Raw genomic sequence first — 15,798 nt, 5'->3', positions numbered from 1 at the left:
TGGTAGAACCAACTTGGAGCAAATTGTTCCTATTCATTTTCATTTTAAAAATAGAATCTTTAAAGTCTTTGCAGGGAAAATGACCTAAAAAGCAAAGCTCTTGATTTACAAGAGCTAGGTTTCTGGAGGAAAAGAGTTTAGTGTTATAAGAACTTGGCTTTCAGAATCTAGAGTCTGACGGGGGAAGGCCAGAATTTTCATCTGAACCATTTGTTGAACCCTGTGTGATAAGAGCATTTTCCAGCCACATAGAAAAGAAAAGCACCTTACAGAATGAACCTAAGATTAGGAGGAAAGGGCAAGAGAGTTTGGTGTAAGGGTAGGTATTTGTTCTTTCAGTTATTTCCTACCCTCCTGTGCTACCCATACCCCTCATGTACATGCCAAAGTTCATAGAGAAAGAATGATAAAAATCCCCAGATGGGTTTGGAGAAATGAATAAAGAAGAAGCTTTATGTCTCATTTCTTTCTTCTGGGGATGTGCTTCTTGCAAAGCTCCAACCAGCAGCAGACCCAAAAGGGTTGTAAGGATGGTAGGTTGTATCTAAGCAGAGAAAACTAACATGGCTGTGTACATTCATTCCCTTTCTCCTTGGCCACTCCCAGCAAACTTCAGTATCCCTTGCTTTGTAATCACAGAATGTGAACACAGATAAATGTTACATTGTTATATAAATTATAAGAATGTTACATTGTTTAAGAATAAGTCACAGGAATGAACTGAAAAATAAGAATCATCCATGCCTTCCAGGGTATGGCTGTGGTGTGAGTTGAGGGGAACTCATACAAAAGGCATGACCTTTGGACGATGGCCTATGCTGGAGATAGGATGGAGGATGCAGATGATTCTTCAAGGGCTGTAGGACCAGCCCTACCCAATAAAATAGGAACAGAAGTAGCGTAGGTTACCTTTAGGACTGAGGTGTTAAATATGCCTGTGGTCAATTCTGTAGGCTTTGTTTTTGTGGAATCCTGCAAAAAGTCTATGCATTCCAGATGGTAGCACTATAAGAAAGTAGTACTTCTTTTAGCCTAGATCCCCGAGTGAATCACTAAAGAAGAACCTCCTGCCAGCCTGTATTAGAACGTGTAGCAAGAACAAGAATATATTTTAATTGTGTTAAACCACTGAGATTTGGGGGGATATTTGTTTCTGTAGCATAACATAGTCTATCCTGACTAATACAAGCTAATTTTCCTAGTTAGAAATAGAGTTATAACTTTATCTTTCTGAGTTTTATAATCTCTAAATTTTAATACTGCCACATACCTCAGATTGAACCATATGACATTGCCATTTTACAAAGTCAAAAAAAATTGAACATCAGCAATTTCATATAATTCAACCATAGTATTCTAAGGAAAGAACTTATAGACTCCCAGGTTTATACTTTTACTATAACTTAGTATTTAGGTTTATTTTTATTTAATGATAAACTAGAGCATGATTTCCATTGCTAAAGCAAAAACAAAAAACTGAATTCTTCCATTTTGTTTTCAAACAACTTGAAAAATGTTAGACTTGTCTTTCCTTTGGCAAGTGACATTACAATTATGTTATACAAGCAGAATATAAGTAGATTTAGGAAAGGGAGGCAGAGAAAAGGAGTTTTACTCTCATTTAGAATCCTGGTTTGAACAAGTATCCAGGATGGGGTAAAGATTTTTCTTTGAGATAATCCTATATTTCCTTTCAACTTCTATTTCCCTTCCTTGTTCTTTTATCCCTTCTCTCGGCCCCCAAAGATTTAAGAGTCAAGCTGTGTATCTCATTTCTAGGAATATCACCTAAGATTTATACCAATTGCCAAGAAAGGGATAAGCTGGCCATTATTAAAGGCATTAATATTCCAGAGCCTCACAAACAAGCCATAGTCACACAAGACTCAAAATCATGGAAAATAATAATGTCCACTATGTCAACAAATATTTATTGTCTACTGTGCACCACATGTATGCCAAGTACTGGACCATGGTGAGCCAAGTGAAGTCCCCGCCTTCATGAAGTTGCATTTTAATGAAACAAAAGATCAGAAACAAAAGTATAATATAACGTTAGGTACCAGTGGATGGCATAAGTAACATAAAATAGGGTAAGGGGCTAGTGGGAGGTAGAAGCCAATTTTTATACATGGCCAAGGAAGACCTTTTTAAGAAGAAGCTATGTAAGGGGAGGCCTGGCTGAAATGCAGGAGTAAGTCATAGGCTATGTGAATATCTGGGATGAGGAAAATTGCACTAAGAGAGATCATCATATAAAAAATCCATAAGTTGGTGCAATTTGCAGCAACATGGATGGCGCTGGAAGGGATCATGCTCAGCGAAATAAGCCAAAAAGAAAAAGAAAAATACCGGATGGTCTCACTCATAGCAGGAATCTAGAAAACTTAAATAAGGGACCAGGAAAATGAATATAAGAAAGTGAAAATCAAAATCAACAAAAAACTATGAACCAGAGACACTTTTAGGGGGGCGGGGGCGGGAGGGGAGGGATTGGGGTCAGAATGGGGGGCTGCAATTGTATGGGGAATATAACAATAAAATTTAATTAAAAAATAAAAAAATAAAAAAAAAATCCATAAGTTGGAACTTATCTACATGATCAACTTGATGGAAGTGAGAGATAAAGGAAATCAATAAGAAAGAAGATCTAATAGGCCAAGGCCAAATCACGTAGGGCCAAGTAAGCCACAGTGAAGACTGGATTTTGTTTGAAGTGTGATAGGAAGCCCACATAGGGCTTTGAGCAAGGAGTGACAGATCTGATTTATATTGAGAAAAGATAGACTCCAGACATGAGTGCAAGCAGGAATACCAGTTATCAGGCAACTGTAGCAGTTCAGGGGAGAGCTGATGATGGCTTAGTCTAGAAAGGCTGACAGTCTGGCCTGTAATATGATCACAGATGACATTTATTGAACATTCACTGACTAAGGGCTTTATAAACATTATCCTCATAACCACCATGTGGAGTAAGTATCATTTTTGGCCCCTGTTTACTAAGGAGGAAGCTGACATTTAAAGATGACAACTTGTCCCATTTCCATCAACTAGCCTGATTTACCAAGAAGGAGTGGATGCTTTGGTGGTGGACATGTGGTAGCTTACATACAAAGAGGTGTGCAGCTTTTTCCTTAAATCATATACAGTATTGTAAAGCTAGGCTTGGAACTGCTGAGGCGCTCCTACTGCTGACCAGCACTGCTCCTGTGGCACAGTCAGGATCCCTAGCAATGGGCACCTGGACCTCCTGCAGATTCTTCTGACAGGCAAGGGAGGGCAGGTGGAAGGCATTGGCTCCAGGCATCACAGGCACAGGTATGGAGCTGCACATACACACCACTGCCCTTGGAGCAAGTTGCTGACCAACATGAGGCAGAGTCTAGGATACTCACAGGGAGACTATGAAAAGCAGGTTGTCCTGTACAGTATTTATAATCAGTTATGATATAGAAATAGTTAAACATGTCAAGAAAGATAAATGAAAATATTATGAGGAACTGTTAAAGAACAGTCAAGACATCTTATGCTGTATCCTTACCATTCATTGGATATTTTAGCAAGGTGCCTGAGGATAACACCATTTTCATCTCATACATCTGTATCTTTTGGAGGACATAATAAACAAGGAGAAAAGTTATGACTCATTACCCGGTTTTACTGCAGCTGACTGTCTAGCCTTCTTGGCACAGGAAGAAACCAATACATTGATCTGATGCATCAGTGTAGGTCATCAAAAACATTCAGAAGGAGAACAGTCCATGATCTTCTATCAGTGAAACCGCTGGAAATTGCCATAGAGGTGTGCTGGGTGGTACAGGCTGGAAATATCACAGAGGGTGACTTAAGGATTTGCACTTTGCCTGACAAATGCAAATCATTATCATCAGTGCAGGCCCTCAACTCTCTGGATCACTACATGACAAGGTACTACATAGTTTATGTAACAAAGGATTTATTTATTTGGATGTACCAATCTCTGATGACAGCTATATAGCAGTTCCTCCTCTGGAAAGTTTTGTAATAAATTGAGTGCAAGGTGATTATTTTGAAACTCTAAGATATTTGTTTCAATAGTTAAAGCATATTAATGTTGAAGAATTTGCAAAGAGAGATAGACTTGTCTCTGGTTAAGAATACTGTCTCACTGTATGGCTGATAGGACTTTGCCCATTAGAAGGGACCAGTAATAAATTTGGAGTGACTTCATTCATCATGGAGGAATGTTCCGTCTGTAAACTAATTAAAGAGCACTTTAGATCCACACAAGATGCTGCTATCCTGGGGTGGCGGGAAAAGCAGTCCTGTACAAGAAACTTTGTCAGCTACTGACACTGATACAAATAGTCAAGAACACCGAGCTGACACAGCTGGGATATGCAGTTTGAATTTGTCTACAGGATATATAAAGCATATTGCATTCCTATTTGACTGAACTTTTACTGCCTTTTTTATGATGGGAAATCTACTTAAAAAGTCATGCAGTCACAGTGTGTGAAGCTGGCAAGCTCTCACATGAGTCTCTGGACAGCTTCCGTAAGTAACTGGAAAAGGTTTGGAGCACAGAGATATTTTGACCACACACTTACTTACTCTGAGAAACACAGCACTATTTCTGAGCCATAATAAAGATTTAATTGTGCAAATTGCACATTCAGACCCACCCAGTTAGGGTTTTCCTCTAGATCTCTTATGCTATGGAAATCTTCTTGGTTTGGACCCTGCAACTTGCAGGAGAGTTCTGAACAAAAATCACGCACTGCTTGTTTCCGATGCTCCTCTTACCAACGAAAGGCCGCCTGTCAGCAGCTATCCCAGATTGGATTGGCTGTCCGAAAAGTCAGTTCTGTCTGTTTTAAACTGTACAATGACGACATCCCTGAGCAAGGACCACCATCTCTTTTACTGTCCAGAATAAACTGCCAGATACATTCCAGGGTTAAGATCGATTCCTAACATCTTGGGATCATGAGCCTGGGGTAGTTCCTACATCAGATGTGCTCATGATGTTGAATGATGCTTTAACATGTTCTGCACTTTTGATTCAGGGACATGGTTTGCATGGGATAGAAGAAACTATCCACATGCCATTTCCATTTGATGAAACAGAACTACAAGGAGAGTCTACTCGAGTCGGCGTGGGGGTTCATAAAGCACTGCAAATATTAAGGAGCATTTTTGTGGATATCACTGTGCTAAATGCTTCTAGCCAGTTGCAAATAGAAAACCCAGTGATGCTTCTGACAAAAGAGCAGGACCCGATTGGCTCTGGCTCAGATATAAATGGGAGTTCACAGTCGTTTGAAATGGCCATTGAGGAAGCAGCTCCAGGTTCAGCAACAAAGCCAAACTCTGTTGCCACAAAAGAAGCAGATTGGGTTCCTCTCAACCTGTGCTCTGGAATTCTACTGTTTAGTTCTAAATTAATCCAGGAAGTTTATAGAAAAATTTTTATACATGGCCTTTGCAGAAAAGAAAGCCTTCAAGACCTCTTACATTCCAGTAGAAAGCTCTCTGTACAAGTCCTTAAGTTTTTTCACTCACTCCAGGGAGGTGCTTCCATGCTGGGTAGTCACACAAAAGCTAGCTTTTCAAGTTTGCTTTCACAGTCCTCTTCTGCCAATGTGGGGGTTCCACTTTCTGCAAAGAAATTAATATTTAAAGATGGCATTTTATCAGAATTGAGTGGACGCTCACTTATTGCCAGTCTCCATTTGCAGTTATTCAGTTGCATCATTTGTCACTCACACTTCCTGCCTTTTTCTTTTTAACCTTCACTTTATAGTGTCAGCCACTAAAAAGCATCTCTCTGTTACAGTGTGGTTCTTGCTTCACTGATGTTAGAAGATTAAGGGACATGCTCATGCTTTCTGAAGTTTTCCTTATTATTGCACTTCCTAATGCAACAAAGAGCTTTTTAGCATCCTGCACTGTATATTTACCTTAAGACAATCTGTATTTCTGGAGAATATACTTTATAGGCTTTGTGATGAGTGCTGTGTTTATAAGCAGTCACTATGAATATCGCAGTGGTAATTTTATATATTAGTTTACCAAACAAATCTTGTTAATTGTATATTGTGTTACCTACTCCTTAGGAAGGTGGAACTCTTCCTCTGGAAAGGTTTCTTGGCACTTAAACTAGCAGAACTACAAAATGATAAACATCCAGTGTTGAGAGATGATATGATAGGGCGTTAAAAATCACTGTGGAGGAAAAAAGGTCTTTGTGGATATCTGTAAATTTTATATATCAGTTGAACATTGTGGAAGGCATATAAAGCAGCATAGTTACATATAACTTAATCTTTATTTATAAAGTCTTAATTTGGAATACAACCATACATTGACATCTCATGAGAAGCTTTGGAAAACATTCTATTTTCAAACACCGTTTAGATGTGAATTTTTGTTGTCACTCACTTTGGGCTTTGTATTTTCAGATTCTTTGGAAAAGTTGAATTTATTTTCCACTCTTGTAGCAATGGCTGCTGCATGTTTCCCCCTGATTTGTTTTTTATTTAGTAGCTTTACCAATGGGTAGCTAGGAAATTGACTTTGATGCTTTCAAACCAAGGATTGTGATTTTAAGTTACAATTAAATGTTAGAGGCACTTAGACTATTTCTTCTAATCAAAACATTTTAGTGATAAACCTGCTTTGAAAACATTTTACTAGGCACTCTGAATCTTATATTTATGTGAATCATTTTGGAGAAAATGATTTAAAAATCGAATAATTTCAAAATATTTCTTGAGCCCTTGATTCTTTTAGTATCTCCAATGTTAATTAGAATAATCAGAATCACTTTATAGATTTTTCATGTTACCTTCCTTGTGAAATGTGTGCAGTATTATCCTTCAGTTTAGCTCTTCTCATAGGATAGTGGCTTGCTAGTTTAAAACCATAACCAAACTAACTGGTCACACATATTTATATATAAAGCACATACCACATTAAAAAATTCAAGAATGTTATAACCTAAGCATTTTCCCCCTAATTTTGTTACTTTCAAAACTTTGTCTTAGATGAGGTAGAAATCAAGTATATGTTATAAATGTTTGTCTGTAAAAGCAAAAATCCATACTAATACTAGAATAATTTATTATGACTGTGAATTACTCTTTTATTTTTCCAATAATTATTATAGTACTTTCCTAGTGCTATTAGGTATGCATGTAATTTTTAGTTTTTCAACCAAGTTGTAACTCTTTCATTTGATCAGGGCTCTTTAATCTCATCTTCATTATTGGAATTAACCATAGTTATTTATTCCTGTATTAACACTCTAAACCTACTAGAATAACGTGCAAACTAATAAAGAATAGACTGTTTGTAGTTGTTGGCAGGGAACCCAGTGATTGGTGAATTTAAAACTAAAGTATGGGAGTAATTTGCTGCTGTATTTCCTTTGAAAGATAATGGAGGAAGAAATAGAACCTAATAATGATCATGAATTTTAGAAAAAGTAGTGAAAAAATATATGGTCAACTCTGATTTCTCTTATGAATGAGGAAAGATTCTATTTCCTAGCTGCTCTCATATTTTTGAGGGAGAATTGGCTTTTTTTAGCACTGTCAGCAAACTGCAAAAGCTGCTACTGTGCTTATGCCTTATGAATATGATTTTGTTTCATTTGTATGTTAGCCCATGTAAATATCTATCTCTTAAATCTTAGAAGCATTGATTCAGTTCAACAAAAGTAAATTTAAAATATAAACTTTATTAGTTGCCAAAGAAGATTTATGAAAGACTTTTTATCCATTTTATTTTTTGCAAATGTTTTAGGTATTTTCATTTGACTTTGGACCACCTCTCTCTGAACCCCACCCTCTCCCGCTTAACCTGGCTTAAACCATGGCAAACATTCTTTAGAAACCAAGAAAAAAAATATCGAAAAGCACGTAGAATATAGTATGGCACAATTTAACTTCTCAAGTGAGCATAAAGAATGCAACTTAATGTCACTCAAAAAAGTATGACCATCAGATTTCCTTCTTTTTAAATATGTAATCAGATAGTTTTACATTTTCTGGGGGGGTAATATGACTTTTTTCACTTGATGTTTTCAGTTTTCTCTGTCATTCATGTTTCCCTTTTATGTTCAGTGTTTCAAATACAGTTGTATTTAAAAAAGATTTTTAAAGTACCAAAACTGTAACAAAAGGTACAGTAGATTTTTTTTCTGGTATAATATTAATATTATACAGTGAACTAGATGATGTGTTGTCAATTTAATAATTGACACATATGTTTAAATATAAATTGTGATGTTGATCAAGTTACTGCTAAAATGTGAAAAATATCCATGTAAAGAGGGGAAGCAGCATATTCAAAGTCACACAAATAACAAATAAGAGACTCTGTATTTTGTATTTTGAGCTCATACAGATTTTGGCTCTGAGGAAACTACAGAGACCCCAATCACTGGTGTTGTTGGACTAATGTTTGAGATAAACTCATTATATTAAGGGTAAAGAAATAATACTCTCGTAGTAATCACAGACAAGAGAAAACTGGAGAGGACTAGAGTTGGTGTTAAAATTGAGGCTAGATAATCTTATTTTTGGAATGAACTACTCAGTGGAGCTCCTGGTATGAGAGATTCTTGGAGTCACACAAAATATGATCTTTGAAGCCCTTTAGAAGCCAAGAAATATGTAAAGATGAAGAAAACTGTTAGGCTGTACTTTCTTCCTTTTGGACACAAAATAGGTTTGTGCCCTTTGGGTTGCTGTGATTCTGAAAGTATTGGTCTGTGAACCATTCAGGTCCTTATGAGAAAAGAAGATGAGATGTACTTCCTTGACAGGTTGACTCTGGAAGCCTGACTAAGACTTGACTTTGGGAGAACCAGAAACTGACAGGGCTCCCTCCCACCAAGTGAGAATTTAATAAACAGAATCACAATTGGCCCCAGCTTGGCTTCAGCATTTTTGAAAATGACATCCAAGATGGCATAATCACTGAGGAGGAAATCACAGCCTGGTCTGCAGTTGGAAATTGCTAGCTTGTTGGCAGCTGTTGTTCACTCATGGTTGAACTACTCTGTCATTAAATTTCAGAATAGGGCAACACAAAGGGAGAGGATGAGGGCCATCATCTTTCTAGGCTACTGAGCAGATTAAGAGTTTAGGAAAATCTTATTTACAGTCAACCAAGTACTTATACTGCATGTGGTCAGCACTATGCTAAACGCTGTATAAAGCATGAAATGGGGGCAGTGACGTCGCCCTTGTTCTCCAGAGAATCTGATTACTGCTGATATTCGAGAGAAATAAAAAAAACAAAAACAAAGGTGTACCAATACTCAGATTATTGAATCTGAGTATTACCTCTCAGCCCTAGGTCCATTCTTCTTTCCCTGTTTTGTGATACTAGGGCTGGGCCCTATAAACATTGCCTCTGTGCCAGATAGTGCAGTATAGGAATTTATCAACAGAAGGTGCTATATCACAGGGCAAAGAAGTTCCTCTTCCTAATGTGCCTTTTATTAGTAGTTAATCCAGTTATTACTTAATAATTATTCATACTAAACTCCCCCTGTTCTGGTTACTGTGTGGTTTCTGCCTCCAACTAAGAGAATACAAGTGCTATAAGAGTTCAGACAATGTAGAGTTCAATGTGGACTGTTGAGTCAAGGGAGGACATGACAAAAGAACTACCCAAACTGGGCCCACTCTAGTAGGGGAAGAGTTTTAATTCTAAATTCAGGGGGGAGGCTGTCCAGGGGTGAGAGAGAGAGAGAGAGAGAGAGCATGCACGGGGTGGCGGGGAGACAGAGAGAAAATGGGACTAGGGGCCAGATTGGATGACTCATTTAAAGTGGTGGGAACTAATTTTAGAGGGTAAAAATAGATTAATGATTAACCAATTAATTCAACAAATGTTCAGTGAACACCTGTTATGTATGTATCAGGTTATATGTGTAGATTTACATCAGTGAACAAAACAGATGAAGATCTCTGCCCTATGGTGATTACATTCTGGGGGGGGGGATGGTGAGGCAGGAGAGAGACAATAAACAGTAGACATGATAAACCTGTTATGGAGTACAATAGAGGTTGTAAGTGATATGAAAATAAAGGGGAAAATGTGATATGAAGAAAGTAGACTGGGGTTGTATTCGTTTTCTCTTGCTATTGTAACAAATTGCTAAAAGATGGCTTAAAGCAAGACAAACTTACTATCTTACAATTTATAAGTCAGAAGTTCAAAGTATCGGCATGATGCATTCCTTGCCCAGTCCAGCTTCTAGAGGACACCTGTGATTCCTTGGCTCATGGCCTCTTCTTCCATTTCCAATCTAGCAGATTAGCATCTTCAAATCTCCTCTCTTACCTCTTTTTTTTGTATCACATCTTCTCTGATTCTGACATTGCTGCCTCTCTCTTATAAGGACCTGTCTGGTTATATTAGGCCCTCCCAGATAATCCTGTAAAATGTCCCCATCTCAAGATCCTTAACTTAATCACACCTGTGAAGCCCCTTTTGCTGTGTCAGGTAACATCTACAGGTTCTGGAGATTAGGACATGCACTTCCTTGGGGAGGTGAGACATTATTCAGCCTATCTCAAGGGGGTTGCAACTTTAAATCATTGGTCATGATATGCCTCATTTAAAAAGTAAGATTTGAGCAAGACTTTAAATAAGGGAGTTACCTGTGGAGTTACATTTATGGAAAATGTTCTGAATAGAGGTATTAACCAGTGTAAAGGCCCTGAGGCTGAAAGCTTCCTAGTGTGTTGAAGGAACAAGGAGGTTATCATAACCAATTCATTCAACAAATGTTCATTGACCCCCTATTAAGGCAGTAATCAAAGCACTCCCCCAAAACAAAAGCCCAGGCCCAGACGGCTTCACAAATGAATTCTACCAAACGCTCAGCAGTGAATTAGTGCCAATCCCACACAAACACTTTCAAAAAAATTAAAAAAGAAGGAATACTACCAAATACGTTCTACGAAGCCAACATTACACTAATACCAAAACCAAACAAAGACAGCACAAAAAAAGAAAATTACAGGCCAGTCTCCCTAATGAACACTGATGCAAAAATCTTCAACAAAATCCTTGCCAACAGAATCCAACTATGCATCAAAGGGATAATACACCACGATCAAGTGGGATTCATTCCAGGGGCACAAAGATGGTTCAACATACGAAAATCGATCACTGTAATCCAACACATCAACAAAAAGAAAAATAAAAACCATATGATCATATCAATAGATGCTGAGAAAGCATTCGACAAAGTCCAACATCCATTTATGATGAAGGCCCTTGAAATTCTCGGGATAGAAGGAACATACCTTAACATGATAAAAGCCATCTACGACAAACCCACTGCCAACATTATTCTCAATGGCGAAAAGCTGAAGGCCTTTTCTTTAAGATCAGGAACAAGACACGGATGTCCTCTCTCACCACTGCTCTTCAATATAATACTGGAGGTCCTAGCCAGGGCAATAAGACAAGAGAAAGACAAGGAATCCAAATAGGGAAAGAAGTAAAACTATCACTATTTGCAGACGATATGATAATATACATAGAGAACCCTAAAACTACACAGAAAAACTACTCAAAATAATCAACCAGTTCAGTAAAGTAGCAGGATAAAAAATCAACACACAAAAATCAGTAGCCTTCCTATATACAAACAATCAATCCGAAGAAGAAGAAATCGAGAAAACCATCCCTTTTATAATGGAAACCAAAAAAATCAAATACTTGGGAATAAACCTAACAAAAGAGGTGAAAGACCTATACAAAGAAAACTATAAAACACTGTTAAAAGAAATTGAAGAAGACACAAAGAAATGGAAAGACATCCCCTGCTCATGGATTTAAGTATCATATAGATGGCACAGAGTAAATCAGGGAGAGCCCAATAGATAATGTCAGAGAGAGGAAGAGCCAGATCATCTGGGCTAAAAGATTAGGGTAGAGTCATCATCAGAGGAAAGTCATCTGCCCTACATGTTAAAGGTCCTCTCTGCCTCCATTTTGAGTAGACTATCAGGAGGCAAAGACTCAGTCAGTAACAACTGCTTGCAATGCTGCATGGGAAAGAATGCTGAGGCCACATTCACCATTGGACATGGGAGGAAGAAGAAACACAATTGGAATCGCTTGGGCCCATCATTTTCCAACCCTGTAATAGATATGAGGTAATAATGTTAGACTAAAGGAGCATGTTTCCTGTATTTTATAAAGAATTATAAAAAACATTTTAAGCAGGGCACACTTATGTTAATATGTACCTAAAAATTTTTATTGAGGCATCAACAAGAAAAGATGTCTGGCTGAACTAAAATTCAAATGTGCCTATTTCTTATGTTCCTGATATTGCTTGTGATGTATTTGGTAGAACCTGAAATGTCTAACACGTGCAGGACTTGTGATAATGGCTTCTTGGCTGCGCAATTTTATTTTTAATTGCAAACACCTGACGGCTCAGATGGTCCCTTTCCTCAATCAACCTGATGCTATTTAAATCTACGGATATGACGCATGTGGTAAAGAAACAGGCTTTTCATCTGGTCTCAAGCTGATCCTCACAAGGGACCTGCCCTTTGTGGGGGGTCACGCAGAGCTCAAGTTCTCCTCTGCAGCTCTGCAAACCTGAAAAACTGACGTTGCCAAATGCTCAAGATAATGAGTCCTGGGAAAGCAAGACAGGGCTAGGACACCCAAGTGCTAATTAACTGATTTGAAGTGTGAGGTTTAGGACAGTCAGTTTTCTACAGAGAACACTTGCTCCCAACAATAACCACTTGAAAGGCTAAATTACAGATCATAAGAAAATCATATTAATAAAAGTTTTAAATAGCCAATTTCTTTGTGTCTGACACTGTTCTGAGCACATTTTTATTTGTCTACTCAAGAAATAATTATTGAGTACCTCCTTTATGCCAGGCATTGTGTGGGCCCTTGGAAAACATCCATTTAAAGAAAAAGGTTCCTGCTTTATCTATGTTGAAGGCAAAGCCAAGAGGATTTCTTGGCAGATTGGATCTGAAGAGTGATGTAAAGAAAAGTCAGGGATGAAACCAAGTTTTGGGTAAGGAAAGATGGTCAGTGAGGAATTCTCCATGAAGAGGGTGCTCGTGTTCCGCCCCATGGCCTGGGCGCCCTTGGTTGTCTCCAGACCTTCAAGATCTGTTCTGAAGCCTTGTGTAAGTGACACATGGAGGGAATGAAGGTGAAACGGAAGTGCCTGCACATGGGACACAAGGAGGCGAGCTCGTGGGCTAGTGAGTGTGGGTCGAGAATTTGGATGGAGTATGGATTCAGGAAGAAAGAGGCACAGGGAACTTCTGTCTCCCAGTCTTAACAGTCCTTGTAAATACTGTGACAGAACTGGGCATCCCAAGATAGAGAGATGAGCGCTTGAGAAACTGGAGAAAGTTTACGTAGAGGTCATACAAAAGAGGGACTCAAAGATAGGAGGGCATTCAGAATGTATTACCTTTTATTAAGAGACTGTGCATATAACTATTATGCATTAGGACTAAGAGAAACACATTAACTCTCATCAGAATCTTATAATATAGGCACTCAAATAATTCTCATTGCATAAGCGAGAAAATTGGGACCAAGAAAAGGCAAATTGCTCACCCTCACCCAGCTAGCAAGGAGAGGTCTTAAACCCAATCAAGAATCACTACTATCCTCACTGCCTCGTTGCCCCCTCTTCCCTTTAATTTCCAATTGTCTCACATATTCAGACAAAAGAATTTGGGGAGATTTTAAGTTTTTTTGCCGAGGCTTCTGCTTTAGAGATCCTGATTGAAAAGCAGGTTTTCTTATCTCTTACATCTTGTAAAATAGTTTCAAAAGATAGCAATTACCTCAGTTGCTTAATATTATTATTACTTGTTTAAAACATGTCATTTGACTATAAATGTCATATTCAAATGACAGTTCAGTCTGTAATGTAGTCAAATGGTCAAACCAGTAAAAGAACCCATAGCAAAGAGGTGTCTAAAATTTTATGAATATTTTACATGTCACAACTTGGGCATAATAACCCAGATTTCTGTTATTTCAGAAAGGTTTCAATAAACTTGAAGCAAGCTACCTGGTCTATCTAAAGATGAGTTTGCATCTTGCTCACCATCAATAAGGTTAACTTCTTGCTAAACCAGATTTCATACTGACTCTAAGACAGATGTCTCTAGATATCTCTATCTCCACACCCACACCTCCCCTGATGTCTGAGTCTGCATATTGAAAGATAAATTACATTTAAAATGTGTGTGTGTTTGTGTGTGTGCGCACGCGCATGTGTGTGTTTCTGAGATTACCTTTGAGATAATTTTATTTGGTTACCTGTGCTTAGCGCTTCTGAGAAGTTTTATGCCAGGAAGAGTTAATTAAATACAATGCATCCTGGGGCTCAAGAGCTGAAAACCTAATGAGATCCAATGTTTCATGTGAGACTACTTAAATTGAAACAGTGGCAGAATTATCTAGAAAATCTTGATGAACCTTCAAGCTTGATATGTTCCTCATTTCATTTATTTGGTCTGATATAACACACAGCCCATTGCTGTGTACATTTCAGCATTTATGCATGTCACAATCCCCTCAGTTCATTCAGGAAGGCAATTTGAGATGAGATTTATTTTGATGGTGTTTTAGATGTTGTGTCTAGTAATGATAATGACAATATATAGAAGCTGGCACAAAACAAGTGCATAAGCTGCTTGGGAGAGAGAGGCCCCAAATTTCATAAGAAAATGCTCGTTTCCTTTACCAGCAGCAGATAAAGTTGAAATTTATTTGGTGGCTTGCAGCCCAAAACACCCGACCATTTCCAAGGCACACAGATTACAGTACTTTGGAAATCAGCCAATACTGAAGGGCACAAGGATGTTTTGTTTTCTAGTTACAGAGCTTTCTATCTGCCTCAAGTTTTGGAGTTGAATCAAGCTCCCTGGGATCAACTGTCGTTTCAGTAGGCAGCATGAGTAAAGGCTACGGAGGGTTAGCAGGAGCTGAGGGGGAGAAAGTGACAGTGTTGGTAGATTTTAGTTGTAAATGTGCAACTTGTAGAATTGTGCATCATTTGCACACCCTACCCATGGCCTCCTTGCCAGTGAACAGATACTCTTTTCTCCTTCCCTGAGGTGGGGACAGGGCAATGAAAAGCAGAGGCAGTGGTGATGGCTCAAAAGCCCCCCACTTTTGTTACTCACACTTAGTTTTCTGATGGAAACACGGTTTTGGTCTCCTGGTCTAAGAGTCCAGTTTATTTCACAAGGAAATGTACTGGCTAGAAGTAATGTGTCTAACACTATTCAATTTTACTGACTTCTCTTTGGGTCTCAGCCTGTCACAGTCAGCTAATTGTGAATGAGATTAGAGTTATATCTAAATTAATGCAAATAAACATACATTGTAGATATCAGAAATACAGAATGCTATGAACAAATGTGAGGTTCTGGCCCTGTCTACAAATTAGGAAGAGAGCAGAACATACGTTGTTACCTTTGCAAAACACTGACACTTTTCATTATTAACTTTTAAATTGCAGATATGACACAAATCATTAACCATAACATCAGTTTAATGAAAAGATCATATCTTATAAAATCAGATCATTTAAGAATCTATAAATAAACTGAATGTATGTAAATTACTTAATGGAAGGGGAAATAGTTTTCTCATTGATTAAAAATGTTTCCCCCTGTCACCTTTAGCCTATTAATAGGCCCATTCCTGAATTAAAAGCTGAGCTGCACACCATATGTGCCAGGAACAGAGAAAACATTCCAGCATTTCCCAAATTGT

At 38.1% G+C, this 15,798-nt stretch overlaps 1 pseudogene across 1 annotated transcript; it reads left to right on the top strand.

The window, feature by feature from the left end:
• Window positions 1–808: 808 nt before the first annotated feature.
• On the top strand, window positions 809–5,771 carry LOC311186996 (protein FAM91A1-like; annotated as a pseudogene). The gene is made up of 2 exons: window positions 809–859; window positions 3,257–5,771. The product of its transcript is annotated as a protein FAM91A1-like (transcript).
• Window positions 5,772–15,798: the final 10,027 nt, after the last annotated feature.

This window comes from Talpa europaea (assembly GCF_964194135.1).
Source record: "Talpa europaea genome assembly, chromosome: X".
In the NCBI taxonomy this organism is placed as follows: domain Eukaryota; kingdom Metazoa; phylum Chordata; class Mammalia; order Eulipotyphla; family Talpidae; genus Talpa; species Talpa europaea.
The sequence above is the reverse complement of the archived record's forward strand: the minus strand, read 5'-3'. Positions and strand labels throughout refer to the sequence as shown.